Source organism: Chlorocebus sabaeus, chromosome 5, assembly GCF_047675955.1.
Source record: "Chlorocebus sabaeus isolate Y175 chromosome 5, mChlSab1.0.hap1, whole genome shotgun sequence".
Taxonomy (NCBI): domain Eukaryota; kingdom Metazoa; phylum Chordata; class Mammalia; order Primates; family Cercopithecidae; genus Chlorocebus; species Chlorocebus sabaeus.
The window spans coordinates 48,553,674-48,563,745 of record NC_132908.1 but is presented as its reverse complement, the minus strand read 5'-3'; positions in this window follow the sequence as shown (position 1 = coordinate 48,563,745).

Genomic DNA, 10,072 nt, shown 5'->3' with positions numbered 1-10,072 from the left:
CTGTTTACAAAGGCTGTTAATGCCCCCGTCCTCATTTCCTGTGTTCCTGCCAACAAGCCTGACACAAAGCCTTCCTCAGTAGACACACTAAAATATCGGAGAGGCCCCACTGAGTTTCTCAGTATGCAGATAGCTTACGGTTGAGGACCAAAGGCGCCTGTTCTTTCCTCTGGCATGGAAGGCTCCCTTTTGTAGTTATTGGAAGAGATATTTTAGAATCGCTGAATTATTAAGCTGGAAGGGATTTCACAGATCTGCGGGATCCAGAAGAATCCACTCTTCCTGGTAAGACTTGAAGATGGAGCTCAAGGGACTAGAGAAACCCTGGCATCATGTGCAAATTATGCATGGATGTGTACACATGCACTTCCTTCCAGGGAGAGATACTGTGGCCCAAACAGCTTAAGAATCAGTGATAGTCCTATCTCTTCTTCAACAGATAAACCATTAGGAATCAGCTGAAATGCTTTCTCCCAGTTTCATATAATGTCTTTTTTCTGCCATGCTTATCATGAATTGCCTATTTTGGGGTCTTAAATTGACCTATGTTGCAAAATTACCCCCATTTTCGGGTTTTAGTGCCTTCATCTCTAACATAATGAAGTTTTATTTGAATGGAGCTTTTCAACTCCTGAGAAAGGAAGAATAGGATGAGGGCCAGACAAATGGACTCTAGAACCAGCCAGATCAGAGTTCAAACCTAACTCAGTCACTCGTGAGCAAAGAAAACTTTGGTAGATTTCTTAACATTTTAAGGCCTACATTTCTTCACCAATATAAAAAAGAGAATAATAGTACCTGAGAAAGGAATTTTTATCTAAGGAATGTGAGTCCTTTTAAATAATCAGGCCCAGAGAGACATTAAAATGAGACAGCAGTCACGTCCTGTTTCCCCCTTGAGCCATGTATTCATCTCTTGAAACTGCACAGGAAGCTATAAATTAACCTAATAATGCTGTACTGGATGCTGTACCCACACCCTATAGCCTCACAGTGTATAGCCAATCAATAATCAACGTTATTTCTGTAAACCAATGAGAATTCCTGACAAACAGTTTTGTATAAACCCACTCACAGTCCCCCTTTTTTTGCCTTTAAAAATCCACTTATAACTGCTCCTAATATAATCAGAGTGTATATTCAGGGCAACTTGAATCTAAGCTCCCAGGTTGCAGTCCTCAAGCTTAACCCAAATCAAATTTCTACTTATATTGATTTTGTTTCAACTTCTTCTTTTTAGGTCGACATACCTATCTCATTAGGCTATCATAAAAACTAAATGAGATCACGTGTTTCACTGCCTAACATGATATTCAATAAATGTTAATCCCTTTCTAAATGACTACTGTTATGTCAAGGTGAAAAAAATCGATAATATATACTCACACAACGCATTTTCATGGATGTACCCGGAATCTGAAAGAATTCCAAAAAAATAATTTTAGGAAAACACATCTAATTATGCATCTAAGCACCCCAGTTGTTCAAGTTTTACCAATCATAGTAGGTCATTCCAAGGGAGGGATAGCAAAACTGGCCCTGGGTTAGGCATGATTCCTGCTGTGGCTGTCTTCATGCCCTGTTCAAAGCAGATGATAAAGCCAGTCTGTGAACATGATGTTACAATAGAAAGAACTTTGATTCTGCTCTAATTGATAATTTTTGAAGGTAAACCATTTGTCAACTTTGGCAGATTATTACTAGAAATAAACTTCTTAGTAGCATGTCATAGAGAAAGCCACTATTATTGTCATCATCGTCATCATTTTAACTGACTGTTAATGCACTGTTTGAGAATCACAGTAGAAGATTATCTTTGACATCCTTTTTTCTTTCAGTTTTTGTCTTTCTAAAAGCACTTAGGTTTGTATTAAATAATTCAGAATAGTTATATTGAATTTTAAGAATAAGGAAAATAATAAAGTATGTATTTGTATATTCATCAACCTATTAAGAAATAGATTAGCAATGTGTTTGGTACTCCCATATTCTAAATGGTGTGTGATCATTCTCTTGTTGTCCCTTGTATCTCTAATCTGTTCAGTCTTGTATGTTTTTGAGCAAAAGTATTTTTATATTAGGCAATCAGCTGTGACTTTATTCCCACAGCATTATATCTTGAACTACATCAATGTTAATGTGTTAATCACAAAAAATGATTAAAGCCATAAAAATAAAATTTGTCTCCAGAGTTTCCTATAGATTGGTTGTAGTTTCACTCAAAATTCCAATGGAAGTTGAAAGTCAACTTACTTTCCAAATATATATGGAAAAGTAAAAGGCCTAGATTTAATCCTATGTGTTTTATTTTAAATTGCTGTTGCAAATAATATTTTTGTTGCATTTTCTGTTGATGGTGTTTATAAAAGCTACTGACCTCTCTATATTGGCTATTTTGAAACTTTCTACCTTGCTAAACTCTTTAACTTTCATAATTTTTGGTAGATAATTTCAGTTTTCCTATATAGACAAACTACATCATCTACATAGCATGGCATTTTTATTTGCTTAATAATCCTTCCATATATGTTTTTCCTGCCTTACTTTGCTTTCTAGACTCTCCAGTGGAATGCTGGCTAGAAATTGTACTAGGAGCTGGCCTTATCTTCTTTGTGATCTTAAATAGAAGTCATTTGTCACTTCAGTGTTCAGTAAAATGCTTGTCTTAATGGTTACTTTTTAAATACATCGTTTGTCGTATTAAGAAGTTCCTCTTTTTCCCTAAGCACTTTTTAACTGAATGGACAGTAACACATATTGAACACTTATTTTCTGCGTCTAATAAGATGATCGTGTAGTTTTTCTCCTTTAATTTATTAACATGGTGAATAATTCCTTGATTTCCAGATGGTAATTCAAGCTTGAATTCCAGGGATAAATCTGACTCATCATGATGAATTCTCTGTTTTATGCATAACTAGATTCTATTTGCTAATATTTTGTTTAGGATATATGTTTTTCATTAGTGAGATTGGCCTGTGTTTTTCTTTATCATATTTTCTTTGACTGGTTTTGGAATCACAACTTACTAGTCTCATAAAATATGCTGGAGAGGGATTTTTTTCTTTTATCCTTCTCTGGAAATTCTTGTGTTTGTTTGGAATTGTCCTTTAAAAGTGAGTAGAACTCACCAGAAACCTGTCCAGAACTGGAGTCTTTTTAAGGAAAAATGTCTGACTATGGATTCAATTTATTTAGTGATTATGACTGTTCTAATTTTTTATTTCTAGGATTGGAAGTAATAGGTCTCCTAGGAACAACATGTTTAGCCATTTGAAATTGTTTTTCCCACTTTTCCTCATTCTTATTAACACTTATTATTAACTTTCCTTTGGTTATGGTTGTGACATAGTATCTCAATGTAACTTTGATTTGTATTTCCCTGATGGCTAGACATGTTAAGAATATTTCCATGTGCTTATCAGCGATTAGTATAACTTTTGGAAAAATGTCTATTCATATGTTTTGTCCACTTATCAGTTGGGTTATTTGTCTTTTATTATTGAGTTGCAAGCTTTATTTATAGTCTAGATACATGTTCCTTGTAAGATATATGATTTGCAAAGGATATATTCCATTCTGTGGGTTGCCTTTTCACTTCCTTTTTAAATTGTGTATATTTATGAAGTACAATTAAGTGTTAATGCATGTTAACTATTATTGTTGATCAGTTGTTGATTATGTGATTCACATGACGGTATGATGTAAGCTTTTAAAAGTTGTTAGTACTAGCAGAAAGAAAAAGAATGCATGGCCAGTTTTCAAAAATTTTTAGTGAGTGTCATTTAGTATACTGTTTTAAATTTGAGGATTCATTCATCTATTTAGGTCCCTTAGATCAAGCTTATTGAATATGCTGTGCAAATATTCTACAGTTAAAAAAATATTTTGGATGCTTCATTTATCAGTTATTAAGAGGATGTTAAAATTCTTGACAATGATGCTGGATTTTGTTAATTTCTCCTGAGAGTCTAGTTTTTTATTTATGTATTTTGAAGCTATGTAATAAGCACTTATAATTTTAGAAATTTTGTGTAAGATTTTTACTAATTTGACTGTATTATTCATATTACAGTTATTATCTTTATCTCTGGTAAATTTTTTGCCTTAAATTCTAATTTGTCTGAAAGAAAGCCTTACAATTTTCTTTTTGACTTGCTTTTGTTGGGAATATCTTTTTTTATCCTTTCACTTTCAAACCTGCTTTGTTCTTATATTATAGATATGTCTCATAAAAACAGCATACATCTGCATTTTGCTTATGTTGTATTAATTTGGTTTGTCAAACTTTTAAAGGAAGGAATAAATTTAGTACATTTACATTTATTGTGATTACTGATATACTTTTTTTATTTTTACCATCTTGTACATGCTTTTTATTTGTTCCATTTTTTCTTGTTTTCTCCTCTGTGTCTTCCATATTTTTTGTTTCCCCCATTAATTCCATTATTTCATTCATTGCTTTGTAAATTATGCATGCTTCCTCTTTTTTAAAATTGTAGTGGCAACTCTAAGGTGTTTGCATGTGTACTTACAAAACCTAGAGTTAACTGAGTTAACTAATATCTTTTTTTTCTCCTAAAATTTTAGAATGCTACAAATCCAGTCAACACCTTCCAACTGTAAATTTTCCTTTCTTTTTTTTTTTTTTTTTTTTTTTTTGAGACAGAGTCTCGCTCTGTCGCCTAGGCTGGAGTGCAGTGGCCGGATCTCAGCTCACTGCAAGCTCTGCCTCCCGGGTTTACGCCATTCTCCTGCCTCAGCCTCCCGAGTAGCTGGGACTACAGGCGCCGCCTCCTCACCCAGCTAGTTTTTCGTATTTTTTAGTAGAGAAGGGGTTTCACCGTCTTAGCCAGGATGGTCTCGATTTCCTGACCTCGTGATCTGCCCGTCTCGGCCTCCCAAAGTGCTGGGATTACAGGCTTGAGCCACCGCGCCCGGCTCCAACTGTAATTTTTCTAGTGTTTTGTATCTATATATTTTAATTTCTCAAAATAGCATTATCATTTTTAATATGGGTAATGCTTACCTAAATTTAAATTTAAATACAAATTCCTTTTGCTTCGTAGCAAAAGATATTTTTTCTTAATTGATAATCTTTTAGTGTTAAACTCAATTTGTGTTTAACTGAGTATGTCTTTGTTTTGCCTTCATTCTAGATAGCTGCATGTTGCATGCAATTTTAAATTGATGATTTTTTTTTCTTATTGAAAATTTTATCTCACTCTCTTCTGTGTCACTCTTGAGAAGTCAGTTGTCAGTTCAATTGTTTTTCCTTATAAGTAATTTTTTCTCTGCTTGAATTTAAGATCATTTATAATTTTAATTTTTGTTATAAGGTGACTGCATATAGTTTGGGGTGGATCCTTGTGTTTTGTAAAAACTGAAGTCTTGTGTCTTTCATAAATTTTGGAAAAGTCTCAGTCTTTAAATATTGCCTCTCCCTCAGTTTCTCATCTTGTTTTTTGGGGGAACTTGGGTAATCATATGTTGGACGTTTTCTTTCTTTCCTTGTAACCTCTTCTTGTATTTCCTATTTCCTTGTCACCCTGTACTGCATTCTGCATAATTCCTTCTGATTGAGAATCCAGTTCACAGTATCTTTGGCTATTTAGAATTTACAGTTAAAAACATCCATTAAGTTTTTAACTTCAAGTATTATATTTACTTTTTCAATCTTAGAAGTTCTATTTGGTACTTTTTCAAATCTACTCTATCATTTGTATCACCTCTTATGTCTAATTCATATTTTAATCTCCTCTTATATTTTCTAATTATAATAAACATATTTTATTTACATTTTGCATTTTGTTATTTCATTACCAAAGGCTTCAGTGTTGTGATTATGGCTATTATTTCTATAAGATCACATTCCATTTGTTGCTTGTGTTTTTTAGCTGTGAGCATATACTTGGAATTCTGTTTCTGCAGAGAATATTTGATTTTCATCTGCTGGTTGTCTGGGAGTTCCATAAACCTGCCACCACTTTAAAATAATTTCTCAGCTTGAGGAATTTTCAGACAACAATGAGAACAGTTTAATGATTAAAAATTATTTCTATCCAGTTTCAAGGTAGAGACAGTGGAGTCCAGTTTCCATGATGCTTCCTGGTGTAACATGTTTGTATGTGGAGTGCTTCTTTCTTATCCTTACAGTAAGGATGAGGTGCATTGGTGTCTGTTTGTCTTTCATGTCTTGTGCCCTCTGTAGCCATTTAGAAATCAAAAGCCAATTCGAGTACTACCTTCCTTCTCTAGATTTGTCTTTTCCTTTTGTTTTCTTCTCCCTGGGGATTCTTTACTTAAACAAAAATGCAGAGCTCAGTAATGCATTAAAAAATACAACAAGTTTTTCCCCATTTTTTAGCAGTCTTTTTTTAATTGTGTGAACATCTGTGTGGAGTGTGTGTATGTGTGTGTGTGTGCAGTGGGTAATCTACTCTGTCATATTTATAGAACCAGAAAGCCAGAAAGACTATTGTTCTCTATATTCCTTTATCTTTTTTGAAAGTCTGCCTTCCACTACAGTGTTTGACATTATTTTCTTATACCTCATAGAAACATGCTCATGTATTCTCATTTGTCCAGTGAGTTAGGAGAAAAATTAAAGTCTCATGCATTCTTAACACTATTCATTTTTTAAACAGTTTTAGTTTATGAAGCTGTTTTTGCATTCTAAGTCCATGGGAAGACCAAAAGAAAGTACTGATTAGAAACAAAACTGAAATGCCCTATTATGGCATCAAAGAAACAAAAGAGGAGATGATACAGGGTAATATAAACTGCATACCAATATCTTGAGCCCTCACACCAGGTTTCTGTTTAGGATGGATAATTTGCTTCACTGAAACAAGTTAATGGAGAATTATAAACAATACTTTACAATGAACTTTTAGCCATTAGTAATTTAGAGTTTGGGACAATATTTATGTGCCCTTCTTGGAAACATTATACAATACTGGCCCAGATCATGGACTCTGGAATCAGATGGGCCTGGGTGTGAATCCTTTATTCTGTGATTTGACCTCTGTAAGCCTCAGTTTCCCATTCTGAAAAAGGCAGAGATTAGCACCTACTTCATAGGGCTATTCTGACAATAGGCAAAACGCATTTGGCAATAACTGACAAGTACTTAACACAGTTTATGACACATTGTGAAAACTAAAAAAAAAAAAAAAAAAAAAAAAAAAAGTTTGTAAGTTTTATCATTCTTGTGATTCAGTACTTTTGTCCAGGATGAAGCGATACAGCCATTCAGCACCTTCTAATATGAGCCAGCCATTCAGAAGGCGGGATCAACTCTCCTAAACCCACACAAGTGGATAAAGGTGACCCAAAGGATGCTGGGAAATCCCCCAAACACTCCTGGAATAAAAATGTTTTCAGTTCATAATACCAAACAGCCATATTATGAAACATTGTGCTTGGAAGGAAGAAAAGAATTGAAGGGAATTTCGAAACCAAACATCTAGATCACAACCCATTTCCAAATATTTGGAACCACTCCTACACAGACAGGATCAAGTTGATGTCCCAGTATTTAAGGGAGTCTATGTTGAGCAAAGAAAAGGGGCAGATTTCTACTGTTTAATAACAAAGCTAGTTTGAAGAGCATAGCAAAATGTATGTTAAGAAATAGAGAGGCCCAAAGTGTGTTTAATTGTTGAGATGCTAAAAGCATGGCAATATATGTGTGCCAATAGTGCAACTTGATCCAAACTACATTTGGACTGAGTCTGTAATAAATTGTCAGAGCTGGCCTTTGCATTCACTTAAGCTAATACTGAGTGTCTCATTTCTACAAAGTAAATCACAGTGGCTTTGTTACTTTATTTTCCATCTTGTGTATAAGTAAACTGCAGGATCAGTTGGGAGGTAGAATCAATCTGCTATTTATTACCTTGAAATGTGACACCCTATTTTAAGTGCCCTATTCCCTTATGGCTTCACTTGAGAACAGTATTATGTCCAAACAATATAGAAACCAGCTTTACAGCTCCTGGGTTTTTTTACTTCAGCCCCGATGGATTTACATTGTATACAACTTTCAGAACCTAAATAACTTACTTAGTGGATTTTGAAACAAGCATGTAAGGGAGGAAGAGTCCTTTGCTTTTTTTTTTTTTTTTTACTTTTTTGTCTTAAATCTTAGCAGAATGCATTCATGACCAGAGCATTATTTTTAACTTTTTTTTTTTAAAGCAGTACGCCCATTGACCCACTGCTCGTAGCTTAACGTTCCAAAGAAAATAAATAAAAATCTCATGTCTAGGGAAAAGAGTTAGGCTTCATGGGGATTCTGTCATCTTGTCATTATACTTCGCAAAGAAACCTTGGTCTCTAATTTATGGGTTTCAGAAAGAATGCCTCCTCACACTGCTGGAAGGTTGAAAGGGCAAGAGATCTGATGTATATCAGGGAGGTTAAACCTAATCTCTGTGACCTGCCACCCGCCTTTCCTGATTAAAACATGAGGGACTGGGACCCAGCAAAGACCCCCTTCTCTAAAGCACTATCCATATCTTAGTCCCTGATCTGAGTCCTCAGTCTTGGCTTATTTCAAAACACTCATTATTTGGCTTGCTGGTGACTACACCAAACGTCTCTACTAAGTGTGATAAAACATTTTTAAATGCCCCAAACTGAGTTAGATGAAATTGAAGGGAAACTGGCAGTAATGAAAGGCTGGTGACAAGCTTGATCCCCATAAATTTGGATTTTATTAGGGCTTAAACTTAAGGTTAACCAGGAAGCAAAGGAAATAAAGAGCCTACAACTTTAAAGGTGGTCTGAGAAAGATCGTGGCAGCATCTCATTATCTCCCTAGATAAGATGACAGTGGAAAGGTCTTCTTTTCTTTCTTTCCTTCTTTCTTTTCTTTCTCTCTCTTTCTTTTTCTTTCTTTCCTTCTTTCTTTTCTTTCTCTCTCTTTCTTTTTCTTTCTTTCCTTCTTTCTTTCTTTTTTTTCTTTCTTTTCTTTCCTTCAGATCCTTCCTTTTGTTTTCTTTCTCTTTGTTTCTTTTCTTTTTTCGTTCTTTCCCTTCTTTCTTTCTTTTTTCTTTCTTTCCTTCTTTTGTTTTCTTTCTTTCTTCCTTCCTTCCTCCCTCTATCCTTTCTTTCTTTTTCTTTCTTCTTTCTTTTCTTTCTTTTTTTCCTCTGTCTTTCTTCTTTCCTTCCTTTCTTCTTTCCTTATCTCCTTTTCTTTCTCTTTATAAATGTGTACACTTCATATGTGTCCTTTCTTAAACCTTTCAAGCTCAGCAGTGTCTGATACGGTATCCACCCAGGGCTTCTTAGAAAATAAACTTAAAAAAAAAAAAGATGATTTCTTCCTTTATAAAAGTAAATTAGTTAATATTAATTACACTGATAGTTCAGGATACAACTAATCTCAACTTCCCTTTATCCCTCATTAAGCCTGGACTGTATATTCTAAGCTTTTGGCATCATCTCCAGTGAATCGAAGCTGGTAGGACAAAGCATAAATAAAAATATCATTAATATATATGCTGTGATGAAAATTTAAGCTTGAGCACAATTGTGTGTGGGTATGAAAAAGTTCCTCCTTTCCTCTTCATTCCTTCAGGCCCTCAAAAACTTGTCTACAACAGTTAATATGTTCTGGGATTTATAGGAAAATTTATTATCTTAAAGATAAAATAAAATTTTACATTGTATACAGCCTAGGACAGACTTTGAGAATAAATGTAATTCTCTTAAATTATAAGGAACCATAACTTCTGGGTAGGTTCTTGTATCATCGCCATGTAACCTTCAGTCAACCTGAAAATCACAAGAGACTTTTGATTCTAAACAATAAAGTTAGAGAGAGAATTATATCCAGAGGGACTAAATTCATAGGTTTACTTAAAGACAAATGGAGATTGGGGGGTTGGGAGATGGACAGAAAAATAGACAGGAAAACTATTCAGTTCTTATCACAGTCAGCCAGTGTTAATTAAAACATCATTGCACATGTATATCAGCAAGGAAATTTCTGCTAGCTCAGGAGGCAAGTGCCTATATAATCATAAAGATATCTGGGTTATTTATCTGCTGTTTGGATCTTATC